This window comes from Ovis aries, chromosome 2 (genome assembly GCF_016772045.2).
Source record: "Ovis aries strain OAR_USU_Benz2616 breed Rambouillet chromosome 2, ARS-UI_Ramb_v3.0, whole genome shotgun sequence".
Taxonomy (NCBI): domain Eukaryota; kingdom Metazoa; phylum Chordata; class Mammalia; order Artiodactyla; family Bovidae; genus Ovis; species Ovis aries.
The window spans coordinates 225,317,024-225,337,750 of NC_056055.1; the positions used below are offsets into that span (position 1 = coordinate 225,317,024).

The window sequence follows — 20,727 nt, forward strand, 5'->3', positions numbered from 1 at the left end:
GCCAGGAGGATAACAAAACAGCATAAAAAGCATTCCTTTCTGGGAGTTTCCCTGGTGGCTCAATTGGTAAAGCATCTGCCTGCAATGCTGGGAACCAGGTTTGATCCCTGTGTAGGGGAGATCCCCCGGAGAATGAAATGGCAATCCATCCCAGTATTCTTGCCTAGAAAATTCCATGGACAGAAGAGCCTGGTGGGCTACAATCCATGTGGTCACAAAGAGTCAGACATGACCCAGTGACTAACACTTTCACTTTCTAGAGGACTGTATTGGTGTTTATCACTGCCAAGAAGGATTTTATGGTTTTAGTACAATTTTCCCTTACATATTGTTTTATATTCTTAAACATTATATACAAATGGTAAATGCTGTAAGAATTGCCATGTAACTTACTTTTTTATTCAAAACTGTGTTTGTGAGTCTAATCCGTGTTGATATATGGAGTACATCTATTCATTTTCATAGTTCCCATTCTGTGACTATACTACATTTTCAGTTCAGTTCAGTTCAGTTCAGTTCAGTTGCTCAGTCGTGTCCGACTCGTTGCGACCCCATGAACCACAGCACTCCAGGCCTCCCTGTCCATCACCAGTTCCCGGAGTCCACCCAAACCCATGTCCATTGTGTCGGTGATGCCATCCGACCATCTCATCCTCTGTCGTCCCCTTCTCCTCCTGCCCTCAATCTTTCCCATCAGGGTCTTTTCAGATGAATCAGCTCTCTGCATCAGGTTGCCAGAGTATTGGAGTTTCAGCTTCAACATCAGTCCCTCCAATGAACACCCAGGACTTGGACTGGTTGGACCTCCTTTCAGTCCAAGGGACTCTCAAGAGTCTTCTCCAACACCACAGTTCAAAAGCATCAATTATTCAGTGCTCAGCTTTCTTCACAGTCCAACTCTCACATCCATACATGACCAATGGAAAACCATAGCCTTGACTAGACAGACCTTTGTTGGCAAAGTAATGTCTCTGCTTTTTAATATGCTGAGGTTGGTCATAACTTTCCTTCCAAGGAGCAAGAATCTTTTAATTTCTTGGCTGCAATCACCATCCGCAGTGATTCTAGAGCCCAGAAAAATAAAGTCAGCCACTATTTCCACTGTTTCCCCATCTATTTGCCATGAAGTGATGGGACCAGATGCCATGATCTTAGTTTTCTGAATGTTGAGTTTTAAGCCAACTTTTTCACTCTCCTCTTTCACTTTCATCAAGAGGCTTTTTAGTTCCTCTTCACTTTCTGCCATAAGGGTGGTGTCATCTGCATATCTGAGGTGACTGGTATTTCTCCTGGCAATCTTGATTCCAGCTTGTGCTTCATCCAGCCCAGTGTTTCTCATGATGTACTCTGAATATCAGTTAAATAAGTAGGGTGACAATATATATCCTTGAAATACTCTTTTTCCTATTTGGAACCAGTCTGTTGTCCATGTCCAGTTCTGACTGCTGCTTCCTGACCTGTATACAGGTTTCTCAAGAGGCAAGTCAGGTGGTCTGATATTCCCATCTCTTTCAGAATTTTCCGTAGTTTGTGGTGATCCATACAGTCAAAGGCTTTGGCATAGTCAATAAAGCAGAAATAGATGTTTTTCTGGAACTCTCTTGCTTTTTCAATGGTCCAACAGATGTTGGCAATTTGATCTCTGGTTCTTCTGCCTTTTCTAAAACCACCTTGAACATCTGGAAGTTCATGGTTCACATATTGCTGAAGCCTGGCTTGGATAATTTTGAGCATTACTTTACTAGCGTGTGAGATGAGTGCAATTGTGAAGTAGTTTGAGCATTCTTTGGCATTGCCTTTCTTAGGGATTGGAATGAAAGCTGACCTTTTCTAGTCCTGTGGCCACTGCTGAGTTTTCCAAATTTGCTGACATATTGAGTGCAGCACTTTCACAGCATCATCTTTTAGAATTTGAAATAGCTCAACTGGAATTCCATTGCCTCCACTAGCTTTGTTTGTAGTGATGCTTCCTAAGGCCCATTTGACTTCACATTCCAGGATGTCTGGCTCTAGGTGAGTGTGAGTGATCACACCTTTGTGATTATCTGGGTCATGAAGATCTTTTTTGTACAGTTCCTCTGTGTATTCTTGCCACTTCTTAACATCTTCTGCTTCTATTAGGTCTCTACCATTTCTATCCTTTATTATGCCCATCTTTGCATGAAATGGTCCCTTGGTATCTCTAATTTTCTTGAAGAAATCTCTAGTCTTTCCCATTCTAGTGTTTTTCTCTATTTCTTTGCATTGATCACTGAAAAAGGCTTTCTTATCTCTCCTTGCTATTCTTTTTTTTTTTTTTCCCTTGCTATTCTTTGGAACTCTGCATTCAGATGGGTATATCTTTCCTTTTCTCATTTGCTTTTCACTTCTCTTCTTTTGACAGCTATTTGTAAGGCCTCCTCAGACATTTTACTGATCCACATTCCTTGTAATGAATATATATATTTTTTTTATTTCCAGTTTTTCTTCTTTTGTTATTTCAAACAATTCCACCATGAACATTCTTGCACAAAGCTTCTTCAAGAATTTTTCTGGCACCATGCCTAAGAGTAGAGTTGCTATTCATAAGATATGCTTATCTGCAAGTTGGCAAGATACTGTTTTCAAAAATGATTGACGTGTTTACTCTCTCTCTTCCAGAGCTCATGTCAGTTCCTGTTTTTGTCAACACTTAATATTCTCAGAATTTAATTTTTTCTCCTATTGATTGTGACATTGTATGGCAGATTCAATTTAATTCTCTTTTCTCTCACTACCAATGATATTAGCAATTTACATATTCCTCTTTTTACAATTTACAAACTCTGGGATATGGTGAAGGACAGGAAAGCCTGATGTGCTACAATCCATGGGGTCAAAAAGAGTCGGACATGACTTAGTGACTGAACAGCAATTTGTCATCTTTGCTTTCTCTCTACAGGGTTGCAGCTATTTTTCATATTGTTTGTTATGATTATACCATTTATATACCACCCTGATTTTGCTTTATGGATGCAGTGTCTTCTGTTTTTACTCAGAATATTACTTACATTTTTGAAGTGCTCTGTAAGTTGGAATACTGACTTTGCTCTTTTCTAAGTCTTAATATCTTTCTTTTATATTTGTGCATTTCAAATATTTGATAATCTGTAGTTGTCTGTCCACACTTAATAGTGAAGCCTACAACACTGATTTTTAGCTCTGTAAAATTGGGCAAAGTTAACTGAATTGAGGGTTCTGTGTTGGCCAATTTCCCCTTCTGTAGGGGACTTTTATTTAGGACCATTCAGAATTTTCAGAGAAGGGGCACTCATTATGTGCCTTGAATATTCTGGGGTATACTGGAAAAAAGATGGATATCTTAGCATATACTCAGAGCAGGGTAGAGTGAACAGTTCCTCCACTCAATGTTTAGAATTATCCTTAGTTCTTAAGGGTACAGCTCTAGAGTTTGCCTGGATTTGCAAACCTATCACTATCATTTGTGGGTCATGGGAAAGTGAACTAACTCTATGTGTCTTCATCTCCTCATCTGTAAAATGGGAATAAAACCAGGACTACCTGGAAAGTTGTTATGAGAATTAACAGATGTTCAGCAGAAGTTGTAAAACCTAGGCATTGTGGACCATCAGGGGGAAAATCTCAGGTTTTTAGAAAATCCCCCAAGAGCTAAAGATCAAATTCTCACACTTTAGAGAAGGCACATGCCCCTGTCCCTCCATGAGATCACAGTGCTGAAAATGTAAATGTGCTAAGCACATGCATGCACGCACACACACACACACACACACACACACACACACACACACACACACACTCTCCTGGCAACTTGGAAAGTGAGTACTCTTACATACCTCAGGAAATTCCATAGTTTGATTCTATACTTAAAATCACCCCTTTACCAAGCTCTCATGAGCACAGATTTCTTTCTTCTGGGGTGGGAGGAATCATGTGTCAGACTGCCTCAGTATCAGATTAAGCTCCCAGGGCATTATCTCTAAAGTCTCTGAGTCCTGAGCAGGACTCTCCTGGAAATAATGACCAGTGGTAGCTGCCCATCTACAGTAAATGGGCTATAGATTTCTTCCAAGAAAAGTCTATTTACCGAATTAATTCCTCGACTTTCTTACCCTCAAGGTTATGTTAGTTGCTCAGTCATGTCTGACTCTTTGCCACCCCATGGACTATAGCCTGCCAGGCTCCTCTGTCCTGGAATTTTCCAGGCAAGAAAACTGGAGTGAGTTGCTATTTCCTTCTTCAGGGGATCTTCCCAACCCAGGGATTGAACTCCATCTCCCACTTTGCAAGCAGATTCTTTACCGTCTGAGCCAACAGAGAAATCCTTCCTACCCTTAACCTTTGAGCAGTTGGAAATACAATCAAAATGCAATAACTTTCTTTTTTCACAGTAGGCTTAGATTAAAAAGGGCCTACAGGTGGAAGAATTATTACTGTTCTAAACAAAGAGTCATAATTTAACAAGAGACATTGAGTAGATGCTGCAATTCAGGCAGTTCCGTTTTAACGTGTACTGGTTTGCAGATAAAAGGATTTTATTATCTGAAAAGAAAAAGCTAACTTGGAGTGCCTCAAATGTATAATCTTAAAACTTATCCCTTTGAAAATGTGCCTTCCGAATAAGCAATTAGGACACGTGTGGCAAAAAGATATGGAATGTGGCTAATTTGCATTTGAAGATTTTAATGTTTTGTTTATTTTTTTTCTAGAAGACAGGGTGACACCAAATGCATAAACTGAATAACTGAAAATATATCAAATTGTTTAAATGAACTTCTTCTTAATCTCATTATTTTTCCACCCAGCAGAACATAAAGCTCAAAGACAAAAATTTAACTTATGGTAAGAAGCTACATTCCAAGTAACTGTTAAGAGGCTTGTGCTAGAGGTTAGATTAATTCTTTAAAAAAGATTAAGATCTTGTATAATATAAAAAAAACCTAAATTCTAGAAAGATGGAAGATTGAATTTTTTTTTTACTGTCAAAACACTTATTCTGGATAGGTGGATTTTGGGAATGGTTGTGTAGAAGCAGGTATTTAAATTTCAAAAGCTAATAAAAATATAGTAAAATAAAATTTAAATATTATTGTTTGTCTAACACCTGAAGAATGTATTTATGTGTGTGTGTGTGTGTGTGTGTGTGTGTGTGTTACTCTGAGTTGTAAATAGAGTTACTGTGATATAAAAAATTGAGAATTATAGGCATGGCATATTTAATTTGGTATCAGAATATGAATTTTTGCACTAAAACTAGTTAAGGTGAATGTTTTGCAAAACAGGATTTTAATGAAAATTTATTACAATTAAAATGTTAAAGTTGAAGAAAACTGGTGTCTTGTATAATATGGTCCTGGAAAGATTCAATCTGTAAAATATATGAATCTACAGAAAAGTTTCTACTTATACATTTTGGGTACGCTTTAACAGTATGACATCTGATGTATTTTCCAATTTTTAAAAATTTAACAATTCTATATTTATATATTAAATTATATTTGATAATCTTTCTATATTGAAAAGTTCTGATTATATTTTCAAATCCTAGTGTCTACACTATAATTATCTAGAATTAAGGATATCAATACCATATATGAAGTTTTATTTCCATATTAGTGTAAATTTTAATAATCTATGATACCCAGCAGCCAGAGTGCTATTATAAACTTTATCATAGCACTTATGCCTTTATATCACAGATGTTTGTTTACTTGCCTGGGTCCTGTGGGGCTGTATTCCCTTTGAGGTCAGTACTGCATGTATTTTCTTGGTCAGGATGCTTTGCATCATGCCTGGCATGAAACAGAGCTTCAGTAACATTTTCTTGCTAGGCTGAAGCCAGAATGGACTTCCTCATTTTATGATAAAGAGCTTGAAGCTGGGGGATAGAATCACCTTTCTGGATTTCAATTCTAGATCTCTGGCCATCCCTGTTTCATGTTGTTTCATATTTCAACAGTATTACAGTGTAAGGGAGCACTCCTATCTTGGGAAAAAACCAAAAGCTTACTCTTCTCCACCAGATATCAAAAACCATTACAGAAAACACAAAGGGCTTTGTCAGAACCTTTGCAGACATATAGACAGTGCATTTCCAAAAGCTTCTGCTTACATGTATTCCATGACTCCGTCTCATTTACTCTGTGACTACTCTTTCCTTCCCCATAGCAATAGAGAGGATTTATAGCTTGTATCATAAAGATCTGAGGGAAGGTTAGAGGCTGCAGAAAGGGTGAGAAAAGTGCCCATTACTGAGACCTGCCTGATGGCCAGTTAGTGGCTGTGTTCAAAGAAGAACTGGTGTTATTGAAAATAGAACTGAAAAAAACAAAGCCTTGTTTCAAAGCTTTGTGCTCAGGGGTAAGAAAACTTCTACTTATTAGAGATGAACAGAGAGAACTATATGCACCATGAAATCTAAAGTGGAACTCACAGAGTCCAGGGGTGGTAGGGTTTGGGACTTCCTACAAAAGTGAGACAACACTTGTCTTCCTTGGGAGTAGGAACTAACAAACCTCCAGGTCCTTCCATTCTGGGCTCTCATTCTAAGCCAGTATTAGGACAATCTAAGCATGCAGGAAACGAATGAAAAACTTTTAATAATTTCTGAGGTTTTAAAGTCCAACAAGAGCTCCAGGCAGTCCTCAGTAACATCCTTTGCTAATGTAGAAATGAAAGAGCCTTCCTGGTAAGTGGACCAGAACCAAGATTGGATAAGAAGTTCCACTTGACCCAAGATTGGATAAGAAGTCCCACTTTGGTTGCTCTGAAAAGACTTTGTGAATTGTGTGGGTCAAAAGAAATGTATTTTCTCCTGTGCATAACTGACCAAACACTTTATTCTCTATCATATTGATGGAAAGAAAGGAGGATGGAGAAAACACAAAGGGAACACTGTATTGATCTTAGAATGACTCAAGAACATTACTTCTTCAGATAACAATTTTAAAGATGCTTCATGTCTGTTGCATAGTACGGAGTTTTTTATTTTAAAAGGGGGAAATGTCTCAACTTATAGGTGAGGTTACTTTTTTTTCTTCTAATATTTTATATGGTTTAAAAAATTTTTTTGGTACTGTGGGGGAAAACAGTTCTCCTTATGCCATTTTTAAGCCTGTTTCTTTCTAAGGCTAGTTTCTCATGGAGAAAGCTTTCTTAAACTGGGAAAACAAGTAGAAGATGCTCTCCACACTGGAGAGCTGGCTTAAAGTGTGAAGAACATTAGACTGTGGAAAAAGGCAAGCTTGGTTTGAAAAACTGTTACTGACTCATATGGATCTGGGGAAAATGCTCAGTCTTGACAAGATGCTGTGCTCCACGTCAGTGTCTCCTCTTTTTGAAAACTGTATCCAGTATAAATTTCCTTGAGGAATCCCTCAAGGGGAACTATTACTTTTTTGTACTTATTTATCTATTTGCTTTCCAACTTTATTGAGAAATTATTGACATGTAACATATGTATCTTCTTAATACATATAAGTGGTGCTGGAAAAGACTTTTCAGAGTCCCTTGTACAGCAAGGAGATCAAACCAGTCAGTCCTAAATGAAATCAATCCTGAATATTGATTGGAAGCCTTGATGCTGAAGCTGAAGCTCCAGTACTTTAGCCACCTGATGTGAAGAACTGAGTCATTGGAAAGACCCTGATGCTGGAAAGATGGAGGGCAGGAGAAATGGGTAACAGGGGATGAGATGGTTGGATGGCATCAGCAATTCAATGGACATGCATTTGAGCAAACTCTGGGAGATAGTGAAGGACAGGGAAGCCTGATGCGCTACAGTCCATGGGGTCGCAGAGAGTCGGACAGGACATAGTGACTGAACAACAAATACGTATAAAATCATATCACGGGTATGGATATATTTAAAAAGAAGCTTTTGGAGGGTAATTGCTTTACAGTGTTGTGCTGGTCTCATCCACACAACAATGTGAATCAGCCATAGCTACACATGGCCTGTCCCTCCTGAACCTCTGCCCCCGCCCTATCCCACCCCTCTAGGTTCACAGAGCATCCTGTTGAGCTCACCAATCAGGAGGAACACTTCCTATGCCTTGAGTTGAGTGACATTGACTTTACTTCTGGTCTAGAGGTGGGCCTTGAATAGCCAAAGCAAATAGATCTACTCCATCCTCAAAATACAAACCAGAACTCACATAATGGAGACATCTCCTGTTGTTCTTGGGAAAAGATCTATTTCCTCTTCTGTGGCAGTTACCTGGAAGTCTCTCTCTTGCTTGTGTATTAGATTGCTAGGGTTGCTGTAATATGATACCACAGACCAGGTGGTTTAGGTAATTTATGTTCTCATGGTTCTGGAGGCTAGACATTCAAGATTAACACGTCACCAGTCTGGCTTCTCCCAAGGCCTCTCTCCTTGGCTTGAGGATGGCTGCCTTCTTGCTGTGTCCTCACATGGCCTTTCCTCTGTGCACACTCACCTCCAGTGTCTCTTGTGTGTCCAGATTACCTCTTTTTTTTTAAGGATAATATTCAGGTTGGATGAGGGCCCCTCATAAACTGCTTTATTTTAGCCTAATTACCTCTTTGAAGGCCCTGTCTCTCTCTGAGATATGGGGGGTTAGGGCTTTGACATAGGAATTTTAGAGGGATATGGTTCACCCTGTAACACTTTGTTCAGTTACTCAGTTGTGTCTGACTCTGTGACCCCTGGACTGCAGCCCGCGAAGCTCCTTTGTCCATGAAATTTTCCAGGCGGTAATACTGGAGCCAGTTGCCATTTCTTCCTTTAGGGGGATCTTCCTGACTCAGGGATTGAACCCGCTTCTTTGTACCTCCTGCAATGGTAGGTGGGTTCTTTACCACTAGTGCCACTTAGGAAGTTGTAAAATCTGGAATCAGTTTACCCATTTCACTACTATGAGGAAAGCCAACCTGAAAATAAGATTTACCCCACAGCTGATATAGCAGAATGATTGAAGGGAACCGAATTTTGAATTATATTATTTTAACTAACTGCTGAAGCCTGGCTGGGAGAATTTTGAGCATTACTTTACTAGAGTGTGAAATGAATGCAATTGTGTAGTAGTTTGAGTATTCTTTGGCATTGACTTTCTTTGGGATTGGAATGAAAACTGACCTTTTCCAGTCCTGTGGCCACTGCTGAGTTTTCCAAATTTGCTGGCACATTGAGTGCAGCACTTTCACAGCATCATCTTTCAGAATTTGGAATAGTTCAACTGGGATTCCATCACCTCCACTAGCTTTGTTTGTAGTGATGCTTTCTAAGGCCCACTTGACTTCACATTCCAGGATGTCTGGCTCTAGGTGAGTGATCACACCATCGTGATTATCTTGGTAGTGAAGATCTTTTTTGTACAATTCTTCTGTGTATTCTTGCCACCTTTTCTTAATATCTTTTGCTTTTGTTTGGTCCATACCATTTCTGTCTTTTTTTGAGCCCATCTTTGCATGAAATTTTCCCTTGGTATCTCTAATTTTCTTGAAGAGATCTCTAGTCTTTCCCATTCTGTTGTTTCCCTCTATTTCTTTGCATTGATCGCTGAAGAAGGCTTTCTTATCTCTTCTTACTATTCTTTGGAACTCTGCATTCAGATGCTTATATCTTTTCTTTTTTCCTTTGTTTTTCACTTCCCTTTTCACAGCTATTTGTAAGGCCTCCCCAGACAGCCATTTTGCTGTTTTGCATTTCCTTTCCATGGGGATGGTCTTGATCTCTGTCTCCTATACAATGTCATGAACCTCCGTCCATAGTTCATCAGGCACTCTGTCTATCAGATCTAGGCCCTTAAATCTATTTCTCACTTCCACTGCATAATCATAAGGGATTTGATTTAGGTCCTACCTGAATGGTCTAGTGGTTTTCCTTACTTTCTTCAATTTAAGTCTGAATTTGGCCATAAGGAGTTCATGATCTGAGCCACAGTCAGCTCCTGGTCTTGTTTTTGTTGACTATATAGAGCTTCTCCATCTTTGGCTGTAAAGAATATAATCAATCTGATTTCGGTGTTGACCATCTGGTGATGTCCATGTGTAGTCTTCTCTTGTGTTGTTGGAAGAGGGTGTTTGCTATGATCAGTGCATTTTCTTGGCAAAACTCTATTAGTCTTTGCCCTGCTTCATTCTGCATTCCAAGGCCAAATTTGCCTGTTACTCCAGGTGTTTCTTGACTTCCTACTTTTGCATTCCAGTCCCCTATAATGAAAAGGACATCTCTTTTGGGTGTTAGTTCTAAAAGGTCTTGTAGATCTTCATAGAACTGTTCAACTTCAGCTTCTTCAGCATTACTGGTTGGGGCATAGGCTTGGATTACCGTGATATTGAATTGTTTACCTTAAAAACGAACAGAGATCATTCTGTCGTTTTTGAGATTGCATCCAAGTACTGCATTTAGGACTCTTTTGTTGACCATGATGGCTACTCCATTTTTTCCAAGGGATTCCTGCCCACAGTAGTAGATATAATGGTCATCTGAGTTAAATTCACCAACTTCAGTCCATTTTAGTTCACTGATTTCTAGAATGTCAACGTTCACTCTTGCTATCTCCTGTTTGACCACTTCCAATTTGCCTTGATTCATGGACCTAATATTCCAGGTTCCTTTGCAATATTGCTCTTTACAGCATTGGACCTTGCTTCTATCACAGCTGGGTTTTGTTTTTGCTTTGGCTCAGTCCCTTCATTCTTTCTGGAGTTGTTTTTCCACTGATGTCCAGTAGCATATTGGGCACTTGCTGACCTGGGGAATTCCGAGTTCCTCTTTCAGTATCCTATCATTTTGCCTTTTCATACTGTTCATGGGGTTCTCAAGGCAAGAATACTGAAGTGGTTTGCTATTCCCTTCTCCAGTGGACCACATTCCATTAGACCTCTCCATTATGACATCTTGGGTGGCCCCACACGGCATGGCTTAGTGTCATTGAGTTAGACAAGGCTGTGGTCCACGTGATCAGATTAGCTAATTTTCTGTGATTATGGTTTCAGTGTGTCTGCCCTCTGATGCCCTCTCATAACACCTACCATCTTAACTTGGGTTTCTCTTACCTTGCACGTGGGGTATCTCTTCATGGCTGCTCCAGCAAAATGCAGCCACTGCTCCTTACCTTGGATGAGGTCACCTTTCCTGACCTTGAACGTGGAGTAGCTCTTCTTGGCCCTCCTGCACCTGTGAAGCTGCCACTCCTTGGATGTGGGGTTGCTCCTCTCGTCAGCTGCCCCTGACCTCGGACATGGGATAGCTCAACTCTGCCACCACCCCTGACCTCAGATGTGGGGTAGCTCCAAGCTGGTTTTAGAAAAAGTAGAGGAACTAGAGATCAAATTGCCAACATCCGCTGGATCATGGAAAAAGCAAGTGAATTCCAGAAAAACATCTATTTCTGCCTTATTGACTATGCCAAACCCTTTGACTGTGTGGATCACAATAAACTGTGGAAAATTCTGAAAGAGATGGGAATACCAGACCACCTGACCTGCCTCTTGAGAAACCTGTATGCAGGTCAGGAAGCAACAGTTAGAACTGGACATGGAACATCAGACCGGTTCCAAATAGAGCAAGGAGTATGTCAAGGCTGTATATTGTCACCCCACTTATTTAACTTCTATGCAGAGTACATCATGAGAAACACTGGGCTAAAAGAACCGCAAGCTGGAATCAAGATTGCCAGGGGAAATATCAATAACCTCAGATATGCAGAACACACTACCCTTATGGTAGAAAGTTAAGAGGAACTAAAAAGCCTCTTGATGAAAGTGAAAGTGGAGCGTGAAAACGTTGGCTTAAGAAAACTAAGATCATGGCATCTGGTCCCATCATTTCATGGCAAATAGATGGGGGAAACAGTGGAAACAGTGTTAGACTTTATTTTGGGGGGCTCCAAAATCACTGCAGATGGCAATTGCAGCAATAAAATTAAAAGATACTTACTCCTTGGAAGGAAAGTTATGACTAACATAGACAGCATATTAAAAAGCAGAGACGTTACTTTGCCAACAAAGGAGGCAACAAAGGTCTTTCTAGTCAAGGCTATGGTTTTTCCAGTGGTCATGTATGGATGTGAGAGTTGGACTGTGAGGAAAGGTGAGTGCTGAAGAATTGATGCTTTTGAACTGTGGTGTTGGAGAAGACTCTTGACAGTCCCTTGGACTGCAAGGAGATTCAACCAGTCCATCCTACAGGAGATCAGTCCTGGGTCTTCATTGCAAGGGCTGATGCTGAGGCTGAAACTCCAATGCTTTGGCCACCGCATGCAAAGAGTTGACTCACTGGAAAAGACCCTGATGCTGGGAGGGATTGGGGGCAGGAGGAGAAGGGAATGACAGAGGATGAGATGGCTGGGTGGCATCATTGACTTGATGGACATGAGTTTTGGTAAATTTCAGGAGTTGGTGATGGACAGGGAGGCCTGGAGTGCTGCGATTCATGGGATTGCAAAGAATCAGACATTACTGAGTGACTAAACTGAACTGAACTAACTGTTGGATTAAACCTTGGAGGAAACCCAAGACTTTCTCTGGAATTTTGAGCTTGGGAGACTAGTCTTTCTGAAACCAGAGACATTTTTGTGGATGTTCTTTAATTTTTGGCACTTAAATATCATCACTTAAAAGAGCAAATTGTCATTTAACTTGAAAAGGTCAACATTTAAGATAGAACTCTTCATTTATGTTAAGCTTAACTTATAGTTGGAGTTGGAGTTTAGCTACACATTTGAGAAATGTCAAGGAATGCTCTTCTGCCCAAAATGTCACCCCCATGTATCTGCTTCAAGCCTGAAATTTCATCATTAGACTCCTTTCTTGGCCTAAAATAGAATTCTTCTTTTGTTTTTTTTCATTACAGTACTCTTGGTATCAGTTGATTAGGTCAAGAAAGCAAATTTTGTGGGCTTTTCAGATCATAATATAGGTTTTAAGAAAATTTTGAGAATATGGTTTTAAACTTAAAAAATTTATTCTTGGTGATGCGTGTATTCTGAGTGCATTTGTAGATATAGTGAATGACAAATAGAAGGTTAGAGAGGGACTGAGGAAAATGTCAGCCAGAAATAACAATATTAGGACAGAGTTCTTATATACAATGTTGCAGATTTAAACCATGCATTAAATATTAACCCAATGCCTTTCGTACATGTGTGCTAAGTTGCTTCAGTCATGTCCAACTCTGTGACTCTATGGACTGTAGCTTGCCAGGCTCCTCTGTCCATGGGATTCTCCAGGCAAGAATATTAGAGTGGGTTGCCATGCCCTCCTCCAGGAGATTTCCCCAACCCAAGGATCAAACCCTACATTCTCTTATGTCTCCTGCACTGGCAGGTGGGTTCTTTACTGCTAGTGTCACCTGGGAAACCCAATGCCTTCAACCAAGTATAAATGGAGGTATCAGGGGCTCAGCTGGAATATTACTGTAACACTGGAGTCAAATGAGGGCAAACTGACTGCTGAGCATCCCCAAACTTGGGAGGACAAGAAGGTCTCAGGGAGAGGATCCATGCTCAGGGACTCAACTAGCTGAAGCTCAGCCTTGGAACGGACCTTGAGTCAACGTATGACCAGCCTAGTATCTTCCCCTTTGGTTCAGTACCCTTTGGACTCTTCTCCAGGTGCTGGGGAAAGAGAATAAATACCAGAAAACTATTTCTACTCACTACTCCATATAAGATATTGGCAAACAGGGCAGTGCTGCTCTGTCCCTTCCTGCCTCCACACAGACACGACGCAGCTTGGTACTGTGGGGTTGCCGTGGACTAGAGGTGGTGCTGGTGGAAGCACTGAACACGCCTGAAAGAAGAACTGGTGCCTGGTGGATGGACAGGATTCACATGCACATGAAGACATGGGCAGAAGGAAGAACCATCTGTGAGTGGGATGCCTGGGACTCCATTTAAGAAATTTCTTTTAGCGTTTTAGTAATACTTGGGTTTCTTTCATAGAGAGCTGTGGACCGGCAAATGGGAGGGGTGGTCAGCATAATGTGGCTAAATAATGGAATTTATGTGACCTCCTTTTAAACTGGAAGCCAGGAGGATTCTTTGAAAATAGGGCATACACATATGTATTTGTAGTTAACCTCATAGTTATTCATTCATTCATCATTAATTCAATATTTACTAAATATCAGAAAATTGTGGTCAGAAAAAAAAAGAACTTGATATTTTCATAAGGGAAAGCACTGAAAGTAAATCTCTATCAGATCCCCCTGACTGATGCAAACAGGACATAGCCGTATCTCCTCCTTGAGGAATTGGTGGATTTATCTTTTCAGACAGTGACTTTTGGAAGGTTATACAGAATCATATCTGAGACTACAGATTCTGGGGTCAGATTGCCTACTTTGAAGCAAGCTCTGTCTTTTGCTTGCTGTGTGGCCACAGGTAAGTTACTCGCCGTCTCTGAGCCTTAGTATATTCATCTTTAGAATGGGGATAATGATACCATCAGACTCACAGAGTTATTAAGATTATTGCAAGCAGTTAAATTAGATCATCTATAGCAACTGTGTACATGCACTGCCTAAAGCTCTTGTTCCTTATTCCATGCCTGCAGGTCACCTTCCATTGCTCCCTGTCTGCATGTCTTTCCCTGAGGTTTTCTCTGAAGCTGTGGAAGCCTGCAGCTCCAAGAATTCATACCCAAGGAGGATCTCACAAACAATGACTGAAGGGAATTAGTAAATAAATACCTCAGCTCCCTCACCCTGCAGGTAGGATAATTGCAAGGCATGTGTTTTATAATGCTTTTCTTGCAGGATTAAACTTCCATCTCCTGCAATGGTCGTGCTCAGCTGTATTCGACTCTATGACCCCAGGGATTGTAGCCCGCCAGGCTCCTTTGTCCATGGGATTTCCTAGGCAAGAATACTGGATTAGGTTGCCATTTTCTTCTTCAGGGGAATCTTCCTGACCCAGGGATAGAACTCCATCTCCTATGTCTCCTTGCCTTGCAGGTGGATTCTTTTCTGCTGCACCACCTGTTAACTGGCTTGATAAGGCCCATTTTATTGACTGCTTTCCCTTTCCTTCTCATAGCTCTACCCTCTTTCTGATTTTCCCTGTACCTTGCAAATGAAATACTTGCAATTGATTCTATGTTTTAGAGTCTGCTTCTGGGAAACCCAAGTTAATATTAATTTGTATAAAGGATTTAGTACATGGCAAACACTCAAAAACAAAAGAAAGAGCAAAAATGATTACTATTAGACAATCTCTTATTTCTATTTTATCTTAAAAGTTCCTAACTGTTGAATATCATGAAACAATTTCACTGTTCTTTTAAACTCTTCATTTTTCTTTTCAAGCTCTTAATTTCATGGTCTACCTAAGAAAAAGAAGAAAAGTAAAGAAAAAGAAAATTAAACTTGAGATAAAATGATAGCAACTGTGAAAGTTTACTCCTTAAGCCACAGTTTTTGTAACACAATTTTCTCCCCATGGAGCTCTTGATATTTTGGTGAATAACCAATGAACTCCATCCTATTTATATTTCTGTATAAATTTAGCTGTTTACAGGATGTTTGCCTGATTAATGAACAGAGAAGGATGAATAACAGAAATATATCAATGATAATATGACAATGACACATAAAGTACATTTGTGTTGTGACATAAGCATTAAAGGTCAATCTGTTCTAGGAATTCTAAATTTGTCTTAGAGAACATTTTAGTCTTTAACTAATAGAAAGGTGAACTTCAAAAAAAAATGACCTTAGGTCTTTGATTTGACTAAGGGTATTGATATGAATTCATATGAACAAAGCTTTTTCTTTGTCATTGACTAGTGTGAGTCTGCCCCGAATGCGGAAGACCTGGGTTCGATCCCTGGGTTAGGAAGATACCTTGGAGGAGAGCATGGCAACCCACTCCAGTATTCTTGCCTGGAGAATCCCCATGAACAGAGGAGCCTGGTGGGCTACAGTCCATGGGATCGCACAAAGTTGGGCAGGACGGAAGCGGCTAAGCACAACACAGCATAGTTTTTTCCAAATGGGGAAGCGCTATAATTTGTGTCAATTTTATTTGTGTTTCCTCAAAAGAAGTTTTAAAAAATGTGTATCATGCAGGAGTATTTGAAATATAAGGTGTGTGACTTATATTTAGCAGGCTGGCTAAGATCATGGACTCTGGGTATGCCTGGGGTCAAATTCTGGTTCCATGGCTAACAAAATATTTGATCTTGCTCAAGTTGTTTAACGTCTCTAGTAAGACTCATTTTCCATAGCTATAAAGAGCTGGTAAAATAATACCAATCTCATGAGGCTGTTTTTTTCTTTTTTCTTTTTTTTTCAGATCTCATAGAAATTGCATTGTGGTGTAAATAAGTGGCAAGTAAAGTGAAAGTCTCTCAGTTATGTCTGACTCTTTGCGACCCCATGGAGCATACAGTCCATGGAGTTCTTCAGGCCAGAATACAGGAGTGGGTAGCTGCTCCCTTCTTCAGCGGATCTTCCCAACCCAGGGATGGAACCCAGGTCTTCTGCACTGTAGGCAGATCCTTTACTAGCTGAGCCACAAGGGAAGCCCCTAAGATACTGGCAAGAAAGAACATAAATCAATGTGTAGGTCCTATGAGAGTAATTTGAAGAACCTACTTTATTTTTATTTTATTTTTTGATTGGAGGATACTTGCTTTACAATGTTGTGTTGGTTTCTGCCATACAACAATGCCAATCAATTATAACTATGTATATATCCCCTCCTTGTTGAGCCTCCCTTCTCCCTCATGCAATATTTCTTAAAGGAATTAATTTTCTTCTACAATTTTCCCTTTGCAATGGAGAAAAAAAAAGGTTGTGAAAAGATTACAAATCTAAAATTTTATGTATGTGTGCTATGATCTGAATATTTATGTTCCCATCCCAAATAATAAAAAAATAAACCTCATATGTTGAAAACTTAATGTCCAAGATGATGGTATTAGGAGCTGGGGCCTTTGGGAAGTGATTAGGTCATGAGGTTAAAGCCCTCATGAATGGAATCAGTGCTCTTATAAGAGAGCCCCAGAAACTTGGTTTGTCCCTTCCACCATGTGGGGAAACAGCTAGAAGTATTAATCCAGAAGATAGCCCTTCTCTGGCCATGCTGTTACTCTGATCTCAGAATTTCAGTCCCCAGAACTTTTAGCAATTAATTTTTGTGGTTTATAAGCTACCCAACCTGTGGTATTTTGTTATAGCAGCCTAAGTGGACCAAGGCAGTATGAAATCATTTGGTAGTTTCTATCCCCAAATTTGAGCTTCCCAGGTGGCTCAGTGGTAAAGAATCTGCCTGCTAACACAGGGGCTGCAGAAGATATGGGTTCAGTCTCCTGGTTGGGAAGATCTCGTGAAGTAGGAAATAGCAATCCACTACAGTATTCTTGCCTGGAAAATCCCATGGACAGAGGACCCTGATGGGATATAGTCCATGGGGTGGCAAAGAGTTGGGCACCACTGAACATGCATGTGTGTGTTCCCAAATTTAAGTCCTCATATTTTTGTGAAAATAATGGTTCAAGATCTACAACATTATATTTCCTCATAGAAGAGAAGCTACATTTAAAATCTAGATCCTCCAGTTAAAGACATCTATTACACATTTTTTGCTGTTACAGTGTCTTAGGAGCTCACATTCATTTCATTCGAAACTTATAGATGCCATAGCTATGAGTTAGTCTTGTGCAAAGTCAGAAACCCAAATGAATATCTCCACCAAGGATACAGGTATGCATTAGCAGTCTACATTTAATTTTCTACTGAAATATTTTCCTCAATATATCTCTCCAGATCCATGCTTCTCAAAAAAAGTAACATGGAGGTTTTGATCTTCCTTTCTTCCTCTTTTCCTCCCTCCCTCCCTTTCTTCCTGCTTCCCTGCCTCCTTACATTTCCCAGTTGTCTCATTTATACTAGAGAACCAGAAAAACTTCAGAGAAACATTATCCAAGTTCGTGCATTGGGAAATATGTATTCAACGTCTTTCATGGGTCATGGAAACTGTGTTATTTTAGGAGTGAGCCAGCTAAACAGGAGATCATTTGCTAAGGGACATCAAAGACACCCAAAGTTATTTAGACTATTAAATAGAAGAGAGTAATTATGTAAAAATTTACATCTGTCACACTGAGGAAGGGAAATCTAATTATAGAAGGTGATTTAAAGATAGACACACTTAATATCCAATTTATCCTCTACAGAAAAATGAAAGATGGATTATTATTTTGGGATTGATTTGCTTTTGAAAGAATGACAGATTAGAAGGACTGAATTTCTTTCAAAATATATGGAAAACCTGGTGACCTGTACCCTGGATTTTTGCAAGAACTTTGGAAAAAGCAAATATTTCTGAATGTCTCTGTCAGGTACAGGGTTTGATTCTCAGTTCAGTTCAGTTCAGTCGCTCAGTCGTATCCGACTCTGTGATCCCATGAACCGCAGCATGCCAGGCCTCCCTGTCCATCACCAACTCCCGGAGTCCACCCAAACCCATGTTCATCGAGTCAATGATGCCATCCAACCATCTCATCCTTTGTCATCCCCTTCTCCTCCTGCCCTCAATCTTTCCCAGCATCAGGGTCTTTTCTAATGACTCAGCTCTTCACATCAGGTGGCAGAGTATTGGAGTTTCAGCCTCAACATCAGTCCTTCCAATGAACACCCAGGACTGGTCTCCTTTAGGATGGACTGGTTGGATTTCCTTGCAGTCCAAGGGACTCTCAAGAGTCTTCTCCAGCACCACAGTTCAGAAACACCAATTCTTTGATGCTCAGCTTTCTTCACAGTCCAATTCTCACATCCATACATGATCATTGGAAAAAGCATAGCCTTGACTAGATGAACCTTTGTTGACAAAGTAATGTCTCTGCTTTTGAATATGCTATCTAGGTTGGTCATGACTTTCCTTCCAAGGAGTAAGCGTCTTTTAATTTCATGGCTGCAGTCACCAACTACAGTGATTTTGGAGCCCAGAAAAATAAAGTTAGCCACTGTTTCCACTGTTTCCCCATCTATTTGCCATGAAGTGATGGGACCGGATGCCATGATCTTAGTTTTCTGAATGCTGAGCTTTAAACCAACTTTTTCATTCTCCTCTTTCACTTTCATCAAGAGGCTCTTTAGTTCTTCTTCACTTTCTGCCATAAGGGTGGTGTCATCTGCATAGCTGAGATTATTGATATTTCCCCCGGCAATCTTGATTCCAGCTTGTGCTTCTTCCAGCCCAGCGTTTCTCATGATGTACTCTGCATAGAAGTTAAATAAGTAGGGTGACAATATACAGCCTTGATGTACTCCTTTTCCTATTTGGAACCAGTCTGTTGTTCCATGTCCAGTTCTAACTGTTGCTTACTGACCTGCATATAGGTTTCTCAAGAGGCAGGTTAGGTGGTCTGTATTCCCATCTCTTTTAGAATTTTCCACAGTTTTTGTGATCCACACAGTCAAAGGCTTTGGCATAGTCAATAAAGCAGAAATAGATGTTTTTTTCTGGAACTCTCTTGCTTTTACAATGATTCATTGGATGTTGGCAGTTTGATTCTAAATACTATTAATAGCCTCATATATGCAGATGACACCATCCTTATGGCAGAAATTGAAGAGGAACTAAAAAGCCTCTTGATCAAGGCTTGAAAGGGGAATGAAAAAGTTGGCTTAAAGCTCAACATTCAGAAAACTAAGATCATGGCATCTGGTCCCATCACTTCATGGCGAATAGATGGGAAACAATGGAAACAGTGACAGACTTTATTTTCTTGGGTTCCAAAATTACTGCAGATGGTGACTGAAGCCATGAAATTAAAAGAAGATTGTTCCTTGGAAGAAAATCTATGACCAACCTAGATAGCATATCAAAAAGCAGAGCCATTACTTTGCCAACGAAGGTCTGTCTAGTCAATGCTATGGTTTTTCCAGTAGTCGTGTATGGATGTGAGAGTTGGGCCGTAAAGAAAGCTGAGTGTTGAAGAAATGATCCTTTGAACTGTAGTATTGGAGAAGACTTTTGAGAATCCCTTGGACTACAAGGAGATCAAACCCATCAGACCTAAAGGAAATCAATCCTGAATATTCTTCAGAAAGACTGATGCTGAAGCTGAAACTCTGATACTTTGGTCACCTGATAGAAGAACTGAGTCATTAAAAAGGACCCTGATGCTGGGAAAGATTGAAGGCAGGAGGAGAATGGGATGACAGAGGATTAGATGGTTGGATGACAACACCGACTCAGTGGACATGAGTTTGAGCAAGCTCTGGGAGTTGGTAATGGACAGGGAAGCCTGGCATGCTGCTGTCCATGGGGTTCCAAAGAGTCAGACATGACTGAGTGACTGAAGTGAACTGAATATTTCTGAGAAATTGTGGAAAGGGGTTGACATTCTTCCAGAAGACAACAAAGGGAAAATGGTGAGCCTGTGTTTCAGAATTATTTTAAAACATTAATATTGAATGATGTAGTATCAACTCCTGAAAGTTATTCAAAGAATATATCAAATAATAAATAAACCATCATTGACAGAGACGTAGATGATTGGAAATAAAAAGAACATAAATTTGTCATTAATAAATCTTTCCAAGGTTATTTATGCAGCACTTAGGGCTTCCCAGGTGGCCCTAGTAGTAAAGAATCCGCCTGCCAACACAGGAGATGCAAGACATGCTGATTTGATCCCTGGATTGAGAAGATCCCTTGGAGAAGAAAATGGCAACCCACTCCACTATTCTTGCCTGGAAAATTCCATTGACAGTGGAACCTGGTGGGCTACAGTCCATGGGCTCGCAAA

The 20,727-nt window shown here is 40.1% G+C and overlaps 1 long non-coding RNA gene across 1 annotated transcript in view; it reads left to right on the plus strand.

Moving 5' to 3' along the window:
* Window positions 1-16,843, plus strand: part of LOC114112899 (uncharacterized) — a 78,911-nt gene extending 62,068 nt beyond the window's left edge. Inside the window, exons 2-3 of the long non-coding RNA XR_003588038.3 lie at window positions 14,524-14,680; window positions 16,263-16,843. This is a non-coding gene — a long non-coding RNA (uncharacterized LOC114112899). The remainder of the gene's footprint in view (window positions 1-14,523; window positions 14,681-16,262) is intronic.
* Window positions 16,844-20,727: the final 3,884 nt, after the last annotated feature.